Here is a 19956-nt window from a genome sequence, read left to right as displayed (position 1 = left end):
AGCATCCTCTCTTCCTGTCTCCAAAGCTGGCATCAGAAAGTACCCAGGGCCATGTCCCGGCACGGCCAGGGGCGGCTCCCAGCGGGCCATGCATGAGCCGTGAGGTCACCGAGACGGGGCCTTTCTGGACCTGCTTCAACCAGCTCCCTCCTTGGACCCCAATGGCTTCTCCCCAGCAGAATCCGTGGAATCACCCCCCGAACAGGCAAGCACCCAGAGCCTGCACCTTGAAGCCTACTTACCAAATTCTAATGCACGTGCTCAGTTTGGCTCACATGGAGGTTTAAGAAAAACACCTAAGAGTTACCAGCTTGCAAACGCGGACTGAGTTCCATATGAAAATTCAGATTTCTGACCTGCCCTGAGAAATCCCAACGTCTCGCAGCACTGGACCCCCGTTCCCACGGACAACCAGCAGAGCACACATGCCTTCTCCAGGCAGTCACAAGCTTATCCGTGGATGGGGACGCTCTTGCCCCTGCAGCATTAGAGGTCTGCAGCCCTCGTCTGTGCCACTCAGAGGAAAGGGAATACATGGTCGAGAGGAGCTTTTCCAAAGGGAAGCTGGAGGGTGAACTGGAAGCACATGACCTCACGTTCCACGCCCCACCATGCTCGACTAATACATGGCCACCCAAGCCAGCTCGGCCCCAATGCAAGGCCCTCTTTGCAGAGGATTACGAAGTATGGCCCCCCCTCCCCGCCAAGGCGAGGAGAATCTATCAATCTTGGAGGCATGGAAATAGCACACTGGGGCCAAGGTCCAAGGGACCAAGCTTGAGGATCACACACCCAGAGACAAGGCAAATGGTGGAAGACTAGCCCCCATGGGGAGGCACTATTCTTAGCCTAGGGAGAGGCCAGGATTACTGGGACGGGAGGGAGCGCTGGGTCCTTCCAGTACGAAGAACTGGGACAAAGGAAGGAGGAAGCAGAGGATGGAGGTGAGCAGGTGGGCACCTCCTGGAGTCTGGTTCAAAGTGAGCAGTGTGGGCAACACCCCAGACCTCCTGAATCAAACACACATTAAAGGTGCAGGTCTGCCCACCTGACAGAGAAAGCAGACAGGCCACTCCGCGTTCCCGCCCCCACATGTCCTGGGCTTTGCCTTGCGTGGGGCACACGACTCAGAATTGCAAAGGAGTCCCAGGACGGGTGGCTGGGTGTCTAGCGGAGACACGTTCCAAGTCCATCCACCTCGATGATATTCTTTTAGACCATCAATAAATATGGCTTCAGTAGTCAGATGATATTTAATTAGCATTAAACTCTTTTATTTCATGTAAGTTAGAGCCTTGCCTGAGACACTTCATTTGGAAAGTAACCTGGCACTCAAGATTAAAATGAAATATTAGCATGTCAGCGGTAGCCTCTTCACGGTGTGCTCCCCTTCCGCCCTCCAACCCTGCAGGGGAACAACATGGCCCTGCTTCCAAATTTCCCCTGCACGAGGGATTTGATACAGGGGCTCTCAGAGGTCAAGGGTTGGACTTTCTTACGTGGAAAAAGGGCTATTGCCCCTAGGAAGTGAGAAATGGAAAAACTCATCTTTCTCAAAGTTGGAATTCAATTTTCCTCCCTCTGTCTGAATTTCCTCTCTGCCCCTCAAAGCTACCAAGCCCGCCCCTGCCTCTGAGCCTGTACATAGGCTCGACCCTCTGTCCAGGAGCTGCCCCCTCCTCGCGGGCTCTGACCTCTAAGACTCAATGGCACCTCCCCAGAGGGACCTTCCCTGACCTCTCAGTCTCTGCTAGGCCTGTTCTCTTTGCGTCAGATCGCCTTCTTTGAATACTCTGCATGGCCTGTGTCCCTACAGATCGTTTTCCAGTTTCTTCTTCTATTTGTTTATCTGTTGATTGCCTGCCTCCTCCAACTAGAATGACTGCTACACAAAAGCAGGGAGTTTGTTTTGTTTTCTGCTTTATTCCCAGGGCCTAAGACAGCGCCTGGCTCATCAAGCAGGATAAAAGGAAGGAGGGGATGGAGGAAAATTAATAGATGATAGATTAGATTGTAGATACACAGACAACGGATAGCTTCATAGACACAGATGATGGAGAAATAGAAATGGATGGGGGTGGGGGGATGAATAGACAGATGATAGGAAATAGATAGATGGTGGATGGATAAATAGATGGATAGAAGATGGATGGATGGACAGACAGACTGACAGACAGCCAGCCTGCTCTAGTGATCAAGCACTTTGGCTGACACAGAAGAGCGTGGTGCCTGCTCTCAGGAATCTTGCAGTCTGGGAAGGGAGAGTCAGAGAGCATGGCCCAGCAAGCACTGACAGCATTGTCAGATGTGACCAGAGCAGTGCATGGTTAAATGACAACTGGAGATTCTGAGGGCAAGGCAGAGATCAGAGGGACTCTTGCTCTGGGGGCTAGAGGGACCAGCGAGAGGCTTCCTTGGGAGTGGGGGAGGCAATGGCTCTGTGAAGGAACCGGAGCCAGGTCCTAAGGACATGGCTGGACGCCAACATTGCAAACAGGCCCACACAGTGATTCCCGAAGGCTTGCCCACGGACCCCTCGGACATGCAAGATGATTTTCGGTGATACACAGAAAAACGCCTTCAAAAAAAATTAACACTTATATAATTATTTCAATATTTACTATGACAAATATATAAACGGCACACCAAACCAGAGATTTCATAGATATTTTTAGAACAAAGCTAAATAAAATATTTAAGTAAAAGAAATGTCCCCTTTTAAAAAAACATTCAGTTTACAAGCAGGTTGTACTCGATGTGATAAAAATCACAAAAGAGGGGCACCTGGGGGGCTCAGTCAGTCGAGTGTCCGACTCTTGATTTCGGCTCAGGTCATGATCTCAGGGTTGTGGGACTGAGCCCCGCATCAGGCTCTACCCCCAGCACTGAGTCTGCTTGTCCCTCTCCCTCTGCTCCTCCCCCTGCTTGTGCTCACTCTCTCTTTCTCTCTCTCAAAGAAATAAATAAAATCAAACAAGAGATGTATGAATGGTGAAAGTGTGTGGCCTAGACCCAAGGGGTCACTCTCGGCATACACCCTGCCCCTTACTGCCCTGAAGGGCCTGGAAGGTCTCATCCACAGGCGGCCTTGCTCCGCTGGCTCTGGTCCCCGGCCTGGCTGTCAGAGACAGATGTGACTTCATAGCCCTTCCCTGGGATCGTGGAAGTGGCAAGGATGTGTCCAAGCACACCAGGCCCTCCCTGGGCATGCATCCTCGCTCTGCCCGAGCTACCCGGGAAGCAGGAAGTGCTCCAAGGGAGAAATCCACGAGCTGGCCCTGCCTCTTCCAGGAACAGCCACAGGAGCAACAGCAAACCCCTCCCCTTCTAAAGGAGAGGACAAAGAGACAGAGGGAGGAAGAGACCAGAGAGACAGAGAGACAGAGAGAGAAGAAATGCTGGCTAAAGTCCTTATCAGGAAGAAAAATTTTTCAATGCATGAACTCTATTTATACCCTGAATAAACAAGATCATTACGTGTTCGTTTCATAAGTTGAGCCTTGATTCCAAGATCACCAGTGGTCACAAATGTTTGGGTTTCACATAAGCATGTTTAAAAGCCATGGGTCTTGACCCTCTGACCAGGAAGCTAAGCTTGGCCGACACTTTCACGCTGTGATCAAGGCATAGAGCAGAGAGTTGAACAAACTAACATCTTACTCTTGAAATCGAAGCATAAGCAGAAGAACTGATGAATCTGCTAATTGTTCCGTTGCTCACGCCCGCTCTGGACACTGGCACACACCCCGTGCAACCCAAGTGCACCTTTCGTACACGTCGGCAAAGAAAAACGTGGAGGAGCCTGATAGATGCGAGTGTGGGGGTTTTAAAAAGCAATCCTCTCTTTAATATTATTTGTATTATTTTTTTAAAGGCCAGCTCACTGTGGATAGCTCATGGCCCTGGGCTCAGGACCGTGGCAAGCCGGGCACTGCTTGGGCACCCCGAACCCAGCACCGTCCCTGCTTTACCCCTGTCTTTCTGAGGTCACTGTCAGTCCCAGCCACAGAAAGGGTAACAGTATCCAAGTCTGCACCAGGCTGGTGGGTAAATTCCTTCTCCCCAGCCCGGCCTCCACCACCCACGTCAGCTCAGATAGGGTGAACCCATTTCTTGGGTACATCCCAATAAAATTCCCTGACCTGACATGCAGCCTGTCTCACCAGCAGGCCCTCCCCACACCTCCACTCATGCTAACCTATACCATAAGTTCCGACACAACAGAGCTATTTGTCATTCCCCAACACCAATCCCATCCCCAGTCTGTCCCCAGTTTCTGCCCACCCAGCCCCCCACCGACTGCCTCTGCCGGGAATGGCGCTCAGCACCCCCGCCACACACACGCCCAGCTGCAAATGCATCTGGCAAATCCCTGCCTTCTACAAGCACCTCCTCTCTTGCCTTCCCCTCATCTCTGTTTCTGACAATCTTCTGGGGCCCCAAGGCCCAGCTCTAACACCCGCTCTCCCTGAAGCTCTTCCTGAGCCACCCCGTGGGCCTGACCTCTTCCTTCTGAGAGAGGCATGCAGTGCTGAGCACAGAGCGCACACACGACAGTTAGGAGCCTTTTCTTAGCAGTCAACATCTTACGTTGCTCTTCCTTATCGATCGCTCCCTCTCCAGTTAGAATCCATGGCGCTCTGTTTAATCTCGGAGCTGGCACTGGTCACGTTCTCATTGCGATATGGCTTTCTGTGTATCTTTTCCCCTCTGTGTCTACCCCCCACGTATCTGTTGGCTCAAACTATACTGAAGAATGACCTGCCTTTTTCCCCTACAGGCAGATCCTTCTAGGCTCAGTGTCAGTGAACGCTTGGGGACAGTCCTTGGGGCCCATGCTAATTTGCAGCCCTGGTGACCACTACCTCCTGGGAAAGCAGTACCCCCGAGGGTCCTCCAGGTTTAGATCCTAACTGAACATGCTGTTCCCCATGCAAACGGCACAGAAAATCTGGATTATGGGGGACAAGATGGGAAATACTGTCTATATCCTCCACCTGTCAACGCAGAATTCTAGGGGCTTTGCCCCAACGCACCAGGAAGGAGGAGGGCCCTTGCGGCACAAAATCCAATTCAAAGTTTTCGGCTGACGTCAGCTCGCAATTTCTCTCTGACTCTAAAACAATAACCAATAGTAGCCCAACAGGCTGTTTCGAGGGGAATAAAAGCAGAAATTGGCCTTGGCCTTGAGGCTGAACCTCAACCACAGAACCTTCTTTAAAAGCCTATTTCAACTGTCCTCAATGCAGAAGGGCACGGTGGCCAGAGGCCCCTCTCTGTATTCTTCTTCATGGCTCTGGAACCTTTGAGCCCAGCTTTGCTGAGCTGAGGCACATGTGAGGACCATCCCAGACTGTAAGAATCACATCACAGTCAAACACTCCTGGCGGGGTCTCTCTCTCTCTCTCTCTCTCTGTCTCTCTCTGCCACACACACACACACACACACACACACACACACACGCACACACACGGGCCAGGGAAGGCCTGAGGTAGAAGGAAAGTCAAGATACTTTCCTCCCCCTCTCTTCTTTCCCACGTGGCCCATTACCAGACCCAGAAAGACCATCTGGGTCAGTGAAAGAGAAAAGCCATCCCGTCCTTATCTAACAGATAAGGCACCATTGTACACACAGACCTTGATTCCTACAGGAAGTTAAAAGGTATGTGCCCGCGTTACTTTCGGTGCCTCTTCTCCCTTTTTTATTTTAATTAGCATGCCTGAAACAAAAGGCGATGATTTCAAAATACACCAGCAGCCGGCAAAACCATCCAAATAGAGGTGCTCTTGCCTTTCTCACCTCTTATGGAAGAAGGAGGGGAAATGGTGGCGGCACGCTTGGGACCATGGAGAGGAAAAGGCGTCTCCGCTTAGACACTTTACCCTCAGGGCCCAGAGAGAGAGGGAGAAGCGGGGTTCTAGAAGGGTTAGGCTTGGTGAAGGAAAATCCCCAGTGAAAGAGTCGTCCCAGAAGTAGCTGGGACAAGACGGACATGGCTGGCCCACCGTGGCCCTTGGCCCACAGGCCTGGCGCCAGGAGCGGCAGAACAGCAGGGAAGCAGCTAGAATGTCTGCCTATGGGCAATGGATCCAGCCCCAACTCCGGTCCCTCTGCTTCCTTGGCGGCCAAGCCTGATGCTCCCTGCAGAGTGGGCTCCCGGAGAGCCAGCCTGTGTCGCATGGCCCCCAGCAGACTGTCCTGACAAGAGAATGCTGGAAAGCAGGTTCTCATCTCCCTCTGCTCCCTAGGAAACCCGCCTGCTTCATCCCTAGGACTGGCACACCTCTGCTCCAGGCACAGCTGCAGCTGGAAGAGTCAAAGGGACACTTGGCCTGAGGCTCTGGAAGGACCGGGCCCTGACGGTGACAGCTCACACACTTGGGATAAGCTTCGGTCATCGGGAGACCAGGCCACGGGTCATGTGAAGTTGATATTTTTATCTTTTTAACTGAGATGCAGCCCAGGTCCAACGCTCTTATCACATTCTATAGCTGCCCATACTGCACTATGGGGGACAGACAGGCGTCCACACCAGGCAGAAGCGAGGCGTCATGGGTGAATGTGACTCATTTTTTTAATTTTGTGGTGTCTATTTGCAAAGCTGACCTAATGCACGGCCTCACAGCTCTCAACCTCTGAAGGGCCAAGAGGGACACAGGAGCCTTTGTCTAATGGCAAACAAAGACAAAGTCATGGCGGAGTGGCCCCTGAAGTGACGTGGGACGCCGGCCCCACCCGTGAGGACGCCTGCACTACCAGGCCACTGGCTGGGGCACATGCTGAGGGATGTGGCAGAAGGAAATGCATGTCCAGCCTCAACCCCGCGGCCTGCCCCCCTCGGAGCGGCTGGTCCCAAACCCAGGGAGAGGTGGCATTTTCCTGCCCTGCCAGCTCGCGCAAAGAGAAGCATCTCCGAAAAGAAAGATCCAACGCTCATTTTGACACCTGAGTTGAAGCTGGTCACTCAGACTTCTCCGGGCCTCTCCCCTGACTCCCTCACTCCAGAGTGAAACCCCCAAAATGGTCTTTCCGTGATAACCGGGTTGCAGAGCAGAAAGAGCCATTATTAGGTCCATAAATGAATCCAGCGCCGTTAAAGGGAAAGAAGGTGACAGGAAGCTTTTGTTTCCAGAAATGAAAGAAAGCAAGACAAACGGAAAAAAGAAAGAGGGAGAGAAGGAAGGGAGCAGAGAGGAGAAGCCGCCCCAGCAGCCCCGGGAGCAGCCGCGGCCCCAGCCGCAGAACCGGGTGGAAGGAGCACGCGGCCCCCAGACGCGGGGGAGGCTGGCTCGGGCTGGTGCCGGTGGCAAGAAGGGTTAAATTTATGTTCCATTACAAGTCCCCTTTTTTTTGGTTTCATCTTCTCAGTAAAACACATAACTTAAAATGAAATCAAATATTAAAAATGACAGACTCTATAAGTGCTGTGAGTAACTCCAGGTCACGGAGGGAGGGAAGAGCCGGCGAGTTGTCAGGCACTATCTGTCAGAGTGAATTAGAAACAATCAACAGACACTGAAGGGGAAGGTGATTGTTATTAGGCAGCGGGGCTGGGATCGGGCTGCCCAGATGTGGTCGTGCATATCAAGGACAGGAAGCAGCAGTTTAATTCAGGAAGCCCTGGCGAACAGGGCAGCCGAGAGGAGAAAAGTCCTTTGTCGCTAATAAGCTGGAAGTTACTTTGATAACAGCAGGGTTAGACTCTAGAATAAAACACATTTCTTTCACTACCACACACCATTAATATCACAGAAATACTGGCCGAAGCGCTGACGGGTGTGCGCGGGTTTAGCCACAGGCCTGCCTTGCCCTGAGGCCTGGGAGGCCTGGGAGGCCGGTGGGAGGCCCCACCTGGCCCAGGCCTTCCCCACCTGGCCCGGGACATCCCCCACCTGGCCCAGGGCCTCCCCCACGTGGACCAGAGCCTCTGCTCCTTCCAGGGCCAGGCTCCTCCTGACCACGTCCCCCCCCACGGCCGCCCTCCAGAAATGTCGTCTGACCGAAAAAGAATAAAGATAGTATTTCATTATTTCCCGGTGTCAGGCCCTCCCGTCTCTGTGGCCTGTGGGGAAGGTGCGAGCCCGGTAAACAGCCTCCATATAATGAAGTCCATGTATGCAGCAACGAAAAACAATTTTATATGCAGACAAGGCCCGATTTCATAAGAAATTACTTATGCAGGCGTTCTGCAATTATCCTGTGATACTTTCAGGCAACAGTCTGACAGCAGTTGTGCAAACAATAAAGGGATTACAGAAATAAAAACAAATAATATTACACACACAGAAACTCCATGTTGCATGTGGACGGGATGAAGGGAGCCAGGCAGGGGCCAACAGGAAGTGAGGCCGGAGAGCGGCCCACCCTCTACCCAAGCACTTAGACTACGGGGAGGCTCACTCCCCAGCACGCTGACAGGAGCCTGGAAGCTAGATGGGAGTCTGCCCCCTCTCAGCAGACCTGCTTGCCTCTCAGGGAGCTGAGGACATGGGTCACATTGGCCGAAGGGGCACAGTCATGGGACCAGAAAGGGACAGGCAAGGGGGTTGGCTGAGCAGGCTCGCCATCTTCGCTCACACCACGTGACCTTCCAGGACAGAAAACATCTTGTCTTTCCACGTCATGCCAGGATCCACACATATCCAGTTGCAGCCCAGAGCCTCCAGCCACCTCGGTGCAGGGTCAGGACTGCCCCTCCCCAAACACAGGTGAGCAGACGAGGTCATCAGCCACGTACAAGGACCCATCAAGGCTCAGGAGGCTGGAGGCATTGACCTCCGACGGGTAGGAGGAAGGAAGGGCGGTTCTATTGTGTGCTCCTGAAGGGCACGAATTGAACTCACCCATCGCCGTGTCCCCATATTAGATGTGGGTGGGCACACTATAACTCAGGAGTCGGGGGAAACCCAGTGAGATGGGAGGCAGAGGCTGGCAAAGGGACATCGTGACCACCCTCCCCAGAAGAGGGGTGCATTCTCCTCTCCTCAGGGCAGCAAATGTCCCCGTGCAGCCAAGAGCCACCCCTGGCCTCCCTGCGAGAAGATAACATGGGAACACAGAGGGGATCGAGGACCTGCAGATGCTGTGTGTCCCATGCACGGTACCTGCCCAGAGCCTGGACTGTCCTGTGGGCAGCCCGGGGGGGCGGGGGGGGGTGGTTACAGGCCACGTTTCCTGAGCACCCACTGTGCTCGGTGCTGAGTGTGGGCCTCACAAAGCGCGGGCTGCAGCTCGGCCCAGTCTACAGACCCTTGCATTTGCAGAAAGGTTTTTTAAAACTTAAATTAGTTGGTGACATTAAAGGAAAAAAAAAAAGAACTGGATTTTTTTTTAAACTTCTTTCCTTAAAAACTACAAAAACCTGGAAAAAAGTCTGCCCAGAGCCCCAGTGGCTGCAATGACGAAAGCTGAGGGGATGCTTTCAGTAGGGTCCGCTCTCCCCAGCCTGCTCCGCCCACCCCTAGTTTCATGCATTTACCATTGAGACCCTGCATTTGGGTTTAGGACAATGCCCCAGAAAGAGCTGAGGCCTGTCCAGGACACATAGTAAAAGGCTGGGCCAAAGCCTCCCTAGGTGTCCCCAACCCCAGGAACTCACTCTGGGGCAGAGCCCAAGCCCTCCCCTAGCTGAGTTGGCTTCAGCACTGATGATCTGTGTTCAAAACCTTCAGGGTTCTGGAGCCCTGAAATGGGCCGATTAGAATTCCTGAGAGGCAGCCCTCAATCACCTGCCTGGGTACAAGGACCCCACAGCCAGGTCCTGGCCTCCCTGCGTCCTGAACGTTGACATACATCAAACCCAAGTAGGCCTTAGGCTTGGCCATCCTTGCGTTCCAGGAAATTTGGAAAGCAGTGTGCATTTGGTACACGTCGACTGAGTTTGCTTAAAGCAGGCTGCAACGAATTCTGTGGATTATGAATGGTGGAGGTGAGGATTCTCCATCGGTGCCCCCACTCCGTGTACCAGGAACTGTTCTAGGTGCTGTGGGAGCGGCTAGACACACAAGACAGCCCCAGTCCCTGCCACGGCCTCCGTCAGCTAGGAGTGGCCCCCACGCTTCCCGCAGCGGCCTGAGGGGCAGCCCGCTGTGGTCAGGGGAGAGCCGGGCTGGGCACAAACAGGCCTTGGGCCTCAGTCTCTAAACTTACAAAATAAAGGTAGCTTTGATGGCCACGGCTTCTGCTGGCCCTAGGGTTCTCTAATCCCCAAGAATCTTGACTCTGAGACCCAGTCTGCATGTTCGTGGACAGCCCCTGGATCAGCATGAACAGGCAGAGCTCACAGCTCAGTTCGGAGTAGTGCACGGGACGTGCCGGCCCCTGCAGAGACGCACGCGGACTCAGGCAGACCACGGCTCCCCGAGAAGGGAACCCCCGAAGCCTTCCACCTGCAGCTCTGCCCAAGCCCACAGCTGGAGGGCCCAAGAAGCTCCAGATGAACAGCCACAGGTCGTGACTCACCGTGTCGCCTCTGAGGGCAGGGCCCCCAGGGCAGCTGGCTCCCTCTCCTGCACCCACAGGGCCTGCAATCCCTGACTCCCAGCTTTAGACGTCCCTGTAGCAGAAAATACAGGCCACGGCAAACAAGAGCAGGTTCACGTCACTTACAGAATTGGGGCACCTCGGAGCAGCCCCACACCCAGGAAGTTGGGCTTCTCAAGACACACGTCTGGTCACAAGCAACACAGACACAAAACAAAGTCAGCACTCCTCGCCGTGGTCTGCAAACCCATGTCCAACCCAGGCCCTCCAACCCACCTACCCTCTCCCCAGAGCTCACGGTGCTCTAGCCTCACTGGCCTGTACTCTGTCCCTCAGACATGCCATATTCTCCCTCACCACAGGGCCTTTGCACTTGCCGTCCCCTCTACCAGGAATGCTCTTCCTCCAGACCATCACCCGGCTGGCTCCTCCATGTCCTTCGGACCTCTCACTTCCAAAGTGCCTTCCTCAGGAGGGCCGTCCTCACCACCGACCCCTCCCAAGTAGAGCACTTTCCCGCCCTCTCTCCCACCCAGACCTTCCTCGTTGTGCTTATCACTATCCGACATCAGCTTATCCACCGTTGCCTTGTTTCCTGCTCTCTAGCCCTACAGTAGAAGCTCCTTAAGGGCAGGGAGCTTGTCTGTCTTGGCTAAGGCCGTACCCAGGGCTGCCCCATGGCCAAGTGGTCAGGCTTCAAAATCGGGAAGAAGCATGCTCCAACCTTGGCCTTACCACCCAACAGCTGTGTGACATGAGGGAGGCCACTTAACTTCTCTGGCCTCAGTTTCCACGTCTGGAAAATGGAACAAATAACAGCAGCTGCCTGGTAGGGACCCGGCAACAATGAAGATAATCCCAAGAGACTCCACCGGCTCCACCCCGCCTGTTTTCCAGAGTCCGAATTATCTCTGATTTTCGTTCTCTCGGGCTACGCGGCAGTCACGCCACCTTACTGTCCTACCTCATTCAGCTGCTACGAAGGCGTTTGCGGGGATCTTGATCTTTACCTCCATGAGCCTGGAGATCTCCTGGTGAAGATCAAATACGACGCAAAGCCCCACACACATATGCAGGGCTTATCATCATTATCACATAGAAATTACAATTATTCGCTCCCTCCTCTGTGCTCCCAGAGTGCCGCTACTACAGCATTTAACTGAAGTAATTACTGCTGTAGGAGGGCTGTTGACTCATACGGCTGTGCCAGGACAACGGGGCCGTCTCGGGACAGCCGGAACCACGGCAGGGCTAGCGCCCCAGTCCCGGGCCCTGCCCCCGCCACCCGGCACGGAGGGGCCCCGCCGTGTCCGTCAGAGGGGGGCAAGGTCCTGTGGCCTCTGAGATCCACTGCCCTCTGCACACCCTGGGGTCTTTCCGAAGGATGACACCGAGGAGGGCTGGACGGCCCCACCTCATGGCTCTGCCTCCGATCCTTGCCTCCGATCCTTCTCTGGAAATCCATGCTGGGCTGGGATAGTAAATCATTTTCCGACGCATGTGAGACGTTCAGGTCCTGATGGGTCACTTAGGGTTTCTATGCAGTGGAGCTTCGTGGGGGCTGTCTGCTTGTCCCAAAGCTGCCCTTGTACAGCATTTCACAGAATACTTTGAAGGTCAAGTGCCCATTTCAAAGGATGGGGAGGGAGGGCATTGGTGGAAAGGACAGAAGCAAGGGTCCCGACAGGTCCTTTCAGGAGTCCAGAAATGGCCCAGCTAGCACATCACGGCTCCAGGCTGCTCAGAGAGGGAGTCCGACTCAGGACCCAAGAGCCCCCGGTGCTGAGGCTGGAAAGTCAGGACGGAGGAGCTTGTCTCTAAGACCTGTCCCCCTTCCTGTTCTCTAGAACCCAGAATTTGTTCTTGCATATAAGTTGCAAATCCTACTTCCAGTGCACATGACCCTGAAGTTATTCCAAGATTTACCTTCTCCATGCGGGAAGATCTCCCCGCCTTCTCACGGCCAATCCCAAGAACATGGCTTCGTTGTTCTTTATCTTCTTGGAGGCCCAGAGCATGCCGAGATGAGTAGCTCTTTAAAATGCAGGCTTCCAAGGCAGAAAACCTGGTAAGGTTGGTGCGTGGCCTATTCTCCAGAGTTTGAGAAACCACCCAAAGGAGGGCTGTGTCCATTCACACACGAAGCTCAAGTCAGTCCAGCGCCTCCTGCTTGGTCCCCCCACCTGGTCCGACGCGGCGGCTCAACCTTCTCTCTCCTTCCCTGTCCAAGACGGGTTAAGGGAAATGGCCAGCACCCTTGCAGTGTCTCCTCTCCCACTCAAGAGGCACAGAGCATGGAAAGTTCCGGAAGAAGGTGGTGCACTGGCTCCCCCCGGGAAAGCCAGCCTCACCCGTCTCCCCTACCTGAGGCCCTCGGCAGTGATGCTACACGCGGCTCTCAGAAACTGTGAGCATCCACGCGGCAGAATTCCTACCATCAATGTAGCAGCTAAATATTGTAAGACTCCTAACTCCCCCATCTGTGTTTTGCCTCCCAAGAGGGAAAATAGTCTTCACAGACATTCCCTTATCTGGCAGGCAAATTCTAAACCTTACTGGCAATCACAGGCTTGTTTTCCCAACCAAACAGCTATGGAACCAAAAATTGTTCTGCCTGTGATATGCTGAGGAGGGAACTAGCCAAACAGCTCAGTCTGGAAGCCCAGGGCCGGGAAGCCCTTGGGCTTCTCCATTACTGGAGAAGACCCCGTGTTCCGCAGACGTCCCCGCTGCCAGGGCAGGTCTGCCCGGCCGCTGACGGAAGCCACAACGGCTGCTGTTCACTGCTCCTCGTTCTTAACACAGAATACACCCACCGAGAAGCTGACGGAAAACACTCACCACGGTGTGAAATCAACACTTTCTAACTCAAATAAAGGGGGGGGGGGGAGGAAAACTTCCAACCCTGTTGCTGCAAATATTTTCTCTTACAAGATCACGCAAGGCAGGGGCACCACGGCGGCCCTGGGCCCTGCCACCAAGCACACCTTGGCATCCTGCAGCCTCACTTTCCAGTTTATGGTCTTTCCCTACATTTCACCTGGCCCTTCCCATTCTTAATGCTGGAAGCCCATACCTGTGCAATTGCTAATAAACCGAATCTGATGATAAGTGTAGGAGCCTAATTGATAGGGGCCTTTATCGACTGGCCTTGATGTCTATCTGAGGTTCTCAACAGCCAAGATTTAAATGTTTCATTTTATTTTTAACTTTCCCTTTTCCACATTTCAGCAATGTCAGGCAAAGAGGTATGGTTTTACTATCAGAAAGAATCATGGTGCAGAATAATTTATGACTTCAACTTGGGCTTTCAGAAAAGCTATTTCAAATCTTCACTTTGATTTGGTTGTATCAAAACTACTCAAAATAACAGCGGCCCTTTCTCGGAACCAGAATATGTTAGCGGCACCTCAGGATTGCGAACTGAAGCCTCAGATTTATCCCAGAAGAAAACTTGAGAAGGGAATTAAGCCACAAGGGGGAAAATCACCTTTTTTCCTGATTCCTTTGTTCCCCCTCCTCACCCATCCCCAGACACACCCAAACCACAAAGGAAGGCCACCCCCCACCCCCCGCACCACGTGGGGAAAGGTCCCACCAGCCACCACTCACCCAGAGCTTTCAGGCAGGTGGACTGGTCCTACCTGCCCGGTGGGGGGGGGGGGGGGAGGCTGGGAGGAAGCCCCTGGCCAGGAGGAGAAAGCGAAGGGCTGTTTGGTTGGGATTTGTGTTAGGTCAACTCGACAAAGCAGGAGGAAATGATGTGTGTCCAGGGCAAAGAGTTCTAATATCGTAAGACTTACCTTACCAGCTTAACTGCATACTTGTCTTAAGGACTGTCAGTCTGGTCACAAAATACCCCAGAAAGGATGTAGCCGATCCAGGCACTGACAGATCGCCAGAGGGGCGTCCCGGTTCCCTATCACAAAAGGAAATAGAGAAAGAAATGATGTAAAGTGAAATGTAACAAATTCGCCAAATCACAGCAATATGCAGAGGTCAAGGAAATTCAACTGAAAAGGTTAAAGATGAAATCAAATCCGGTGCAGGAGAATGAAAATCTATCCCAATGCAAGGCCACCGGTGACGTGCTGTAGACAAGAAGCTAAATACTGCCTAGCACTGGGATCTTTCATTTTCATCAGATCAATAAAAGCTTATATTTATCAGGATTCCAAGCAGCTGCCACTTCTGACAACCTCCACTTTATTTTCCCACTCCTTGTGCTGTATCAGGGCAAGGAGGAGAGGAGAAGCAGCTTTTAATGCTATTTACACCTGAAGACACAATTCCATTAAGAGGTCCTGTTTTGTTAAAGAAACAGGGATTGATATGATTATATTGGCAGGAGCGCGGGAAGCCCCTTTGTTCTTCCCCCCATGTTCTCCCCTCTGCAATCCAGACCCGGCGCGGAGATTTCCTGACACGAAGTCTGTGTGCGAGCACTTTTTTGTTCAAACTTACCATTTACAAAGAGAGGCGAGGCTTTCTGCTAAAACAGTTACCACTCTAATCATCTGTACAACAATATTTGCTATCAGGCATTCTAAATAGATTATCACCAGTCCATCTGTGTCATTATTGATTTATAAGGCTTTAAGCAGCTTTAGAATGGAAGCTTTCCCACTGAAGGGTTTCTTGTATAAATCAGAGCCGTGCTCAAATATAGCAGCCATCACTCAAGATATTGTTCTTAAAATCGTAACAAGAAGGAGAAAATGATAAATTGCTTGTAATATACTGATCCAAACTGATATGCAAATCTTGTTTTTTAAATATATTACTTGAGTAAAAAGAGGCATCATTAACATATGAATGCTATATGCAAATGATAGTGACAGAGCAGATGTTGGCGCATGTAATTGACCTATATGTGAATTGCATCAGAGCCTTAACTCTATTAATTCACTACCCAGTAACTAGATATTGTCCAAAAAGTACATTCTTTGAAACCATATACTGGAAGCAAAGCTGACAGGGTTCCAAGGATTCTGAAACAAGGTCACTGTCACTAGTATTTTGCTATCATCTGCATTCCCCTTCTTATGGATGACATCATCATGGGGCCGTGTAAATCGATCACTTAATAGCATTTAGAAAATACTGCAGTGGGGAACAGGTTATAAAAAAAAATGCCCCAGTTTTATTCTTTTTCTTGGCAGAAATGTCATACCTCTTAAACTGAGGGTTTGTGCATGAGTGCACTGTGAAACACACAGATGCCATTTTATTCCCCGTCTTTATTTTTCCACTTCTTCTCAGAATGACATTAAATTGTATTAAATAGCCTTTTGTCCACAGGGCACAGACCACCCCGCATATGATAATGTATTAATGCCCCACGTTCCAGCCACTGAGCTGAAACATTCTGAGACTTGGAGGATAAGTATGAAGCACCATTGTGTGTATAGCCTGCTAACAACTGTGACACATACTAATAGAAACATACCTAATAAATTACTGCTTTCAGGTCTAGCAAGCTGACATTTCTCTGCAAGGGACAATTTTATATTTGTGGCGCAGAACAAAATTGCTTCATATGAAGCCACTGTGGATTAGCATAAAAATTAACACTTAAATTTCGGCTTATTTTCCACCCTCTCCTCCTGCCACAACAATCAATTCCTCTTATAAATCTGATTAGATTTTATGATGCTTATTATTCAGAGCATGTCTCAACACAGCATTCACAGGCTTGAAGACTATTTGTTTAAATAGAAAAAAGAAGCAGATAAATCTATAGGTATTTTTTATTACCCCATTCCCCACCAGTTTCTTTCTCATATTGTAACATCAGTAATTGATTGCACACATTAATTAACATGTAAGGTAGAAATTCTGCATTATGCATGATTTATTTTCCTATCTGGTGAGTAGGTTTGTCTGCTGCCCTTGTGTTTCTAGGACATTGGGCTCGATTCTGGTCCAGACATAAATGCCAATGCTCATTCCCCCTGAAAGTTATTAATGTCAGATATGAAATGAGATTTTTTATTTCACCTGCTTACTAATCCACAAAAGCTGTTTTGAGTGATGCAGGCTTAAACGCCAAAATTTGAAATGATATATTGCTATATCTGATAACATGCAAATATGTTCATTAGACATAATTTAGCAGGAGAGAATAGCAACACTTTTATAACAAGTCTAGGTCAAAAATGGTTGTTAATTAAACAAGTCATGAAAAATGGCATTACAAGGAGACCGTCCAGCAGACACCAGACTTTCTAATGATATGCCGCTGATAGGTACCCAACGCTTCCCACTAAAACGGAGGGGGGGGGGCTTTCTGAGCGTTTCACATCATCTAAAGCAAGGTTAACAAAACTATACCTACATTAGGAACTTCAAATTGATCACATATTCTCCTTGGATTTTAAAGGTAACACACTATACTTCTCCATTTCAAGACGTGATTTCACTTTCTGTCTTAGTGGCTTAAAGTGATTTATATGGTTGACTCCTTCACAAATAAACCAGAAAAGAAATTAATATTATATCCGGCCATGCTGCTGGCTGCCCTGAGTGTTTGGCTGTGTATTTTAAATCAAGTCGAGCAATAAGCATAGGGACGGTTGGACGGTGAGGGCAGGGATGGGCGCAGAGGCGGATGGAAGATGAAGGCAACGCACTGGGGGAACTGCGCGCGTGCCTGTGTCTCCCTTTTCCTGCAGTCCTTCGCATGGCGACGCTTCCGTTGCCTGGGGAACCGGCGGTAATAAGAATTCTTTTGATTGGCCACGAGTTGAGATTCAAGTGGGCGGGGTTCTGATACGTAGGTACTACTGGCCACCTTGTTGCGAGTGGCTTGGTTTCTTGGGGTGAGGCTTCATGAGTACCTGGGGGAAGGAGGGTGCCTTGGGAGTTAAGTACAGTCTAAAGGAAGGCCAGGTGAGTTTCCAACTGGTCACCCATGCCGCCTTCTGGGCAGCGAGGAAAGTATTCATACAGTGGGAAGGGCAGAAAACATCTTCTGGGACCAAGAGATTCCCCCCCAACCCCAGCCCGCATGGATGAAAGCCATTGGTTGACGTTCTACTCATCCAAACGATCCTTGTAGCCAGATCCTTGAAACACAGTCTGTAAAGCAGGAAAAACACTTCTACGCATTTGGAGTCGTGCACAGGAAGGACAGTTGAGTGGGAGAGCAAAGAACCATCTCAGCAAACCAAAAGAAGCCCACGTCTAAGCCATCGGAGCAATCAGCCTATATTCATGCCACCAACTCGGGCACGGAAGTTATGTTTAATCCTCACCCGTTTGGTGGAGGCAGGTCCGTCTGCAAATACTTCACGTCCAAGTGTAAAATACTCTCACTCTTAGCCTGGCTTGCAGACAGACAACATGACTACTACGGCTAGAAATCTCACCTCACCTTCGCATTGCATTTTATGGTTTCTGTGCTTCCAAACCCAGAATCTCAACTAGTGAAACAGGAGTCGGGGCATTCATCTCACCCGCCTTTCATTGATAATGTGAAGTTCTAAAAAAGAAAATGGATGGAACCTTGGTGGAGGAAGTGAAGGAAATGGTAGTTCTCCAGGACCCTTGGTATCTTTTGTATCCCCCCGATGCCCTCACCTGCATCTCCTACCCACTCACTACACGTACTCCCCTCGTGAGTTCATCTGGACAGACAGCCCCTCCTGTCCTGTCACGCCACAGTCCTGGTTCCTTGGACCTAACTGTCTACTGCTTCCCCATGGCAAATTCTGCCAGGTCTCACATTCTAGGAGCAGCCCAAGGATAGTTCAGGGTCACAGGACTTGTTGAGGAGGTCCTGGGGGGACCCTATAAATTCTCAGGCAATGGGGAAGCCCTGGGGAGGGAGGCCTCAAAGACCCCAGCACACAAATGGTACATGGATTCCCCCAGTCATGGTGGACAGGCTTAGCGGTGCCTCTCACAGGCCAATGATTCCTTCCCGGGACCTCCAGCACTATGTACCAGACGTCATGTGCCCTACACCTGATGATGAGAAAGATGCCCAGGCCCTACCTGGGGTCATGGTTAAAACTATTCCCCATTTCCCCAAAGGCTTGAATTCATTTCAAAGTGTCTCATCTGTTGAATGAATGAACTAACTAATGCATCCATGAACAGATAGGTGAGGAAGTGACTAGATGCAGAAAGATCTGCTTGAATGGATGGACAGAGAGATAAGTGAAGAGTGAAAGAGTTTTTTTTTAAAGTAATAAATGCATGGATTAAAGTGTAAATGCACAAATGCATATGTAAATGAAAAGTGCCTCATGAATGGATGAAAGAACACCACTGGTATCTTTTTAATGGGCAAGTATCTACACCAGCTCCTGCAGGCCCACCCAGCGGGCTCATGGACAATGTATGAGAAAAAACAGTAGGTAAGGACTTGTTCTTTGTCACGGGGTTTGGTCGCCCATCCTTGGCTTCCTTCTCATCTCTCAAAGAGCACAGACTCCCAGAGAACCGGGTGGGACAGCCAGTAGGATTCTGCACAAACTCTCCCAGGTTCATAGGGGAGACAAATATTCCCGCCTCCTGGCTGACCCTGGAGGAGGAGAGAAGTCGGTCGGGTGGGTCTGACCGGAAGACAGCTGCCCGGTGCACCCCTGCACCTGCTGGACCGTGACAGAGTCTTCCCAGGAGGCAGGAGCCACAGCCGTTAGGGGCACACATCGTCGCCTAGGGCCCAGGAACGCACCAGAACTGATCTGGACGAGCCACACCATCACCCCAGCCTCCACTGCTTCATTACCTGAATGGGGATAACGCACCCAATAGTGCGTAGCTCAAGGTCTGGAGCCAATTACGGCTCAGCTAGCAGCCATCATCGTCGGAGATGGCCGAGCGGTTCTGCCCTGTGGGTTCTGGGTCCCTGCCCGTGGAGAGCTTGCTCCCAGGTGGACATCCAGCTCTACCAGACGTGCTGGTGGCCAGGCTATTTGAAGCAGGGGCTAGACTGTAGGAACCCTCATGGCTGCCTTCAAGTGTTTATGTCTTCTACTGAGCTCCACTGATTTGCCTGAATATAGACATTTTCTACTTAAAATGACTCTTCAGAGTTCATCTTTATAATTCTTTGCTCTTCTGTGGAACTTGGCTTGCTATCTACAGAACCAAGAATTTGGCCTACATCATGTTCTGAGCTTAGTCCTTTTCCAAGGAAATCTTCCCACATGCAAGCTGATGGAATAACATAGTCAAATCCGCAGAGGAGAGCCCTGAGTCCTCCCCTTCCTTTGGCTCTCACGACCTCTCCTTGGCACTTCTGGGGTGTCACGGAAGCCAGTTTGAGAACTATTGGACTGGCGACTTCCGGATGGCCAGAAAATTGTTCATTACTCTTAGTTGCATGGGGAGTCATGTCCTGGATTCCTGGGAGTCAGCAGGACCACATGCGAACGCCAGGACAGTCATCAACACCTGGTCAACCTGGCATTGCTCAGGTGCACAAAAGCTAGAGAGATGCCTCCAGCCCTGCTTAGCCTCCA

The 19956-nt window shown here is 51.2% G+C and overlaps 1 protein-coding gene across 1 annotated transcript in view; it reads right to left on the bottom strand.

Moving 5' to 3' along the window:
* ZNF536 (zinc finger protein 536) overlaps positions 1-19956 on the bottom strand; it is a 283922-nt gene that overhangs the window by 156164 nt on the left and 107802 nt on the right. Inside the window, exon 3 of the mRNA XM_087853375.1 lies at positions 14287-14402. The gene's annotated coding sequence lies outside the window, so the exon portion shown is untranslated. The remainder of the gene's footprint in view (positions 1-14286; positions 14403-19956) is intronic.

This window comes from Ursus americanus, chromosome 21 (genome assembly GCF_024610735.1).
Source record: "Ursus americanus isolate L20-20 chromosome 21, mUrsAme1.1.p, whole genome shotgun sequence".
NCBI lineage: Eukaryota > Metazoa > Chordata > Mammalia > Carnivora > Ursidae > Ursus > Ursus americanus.
This window is presented reverse-complemented; position numbering and strand designations above follow the sequence as displayed.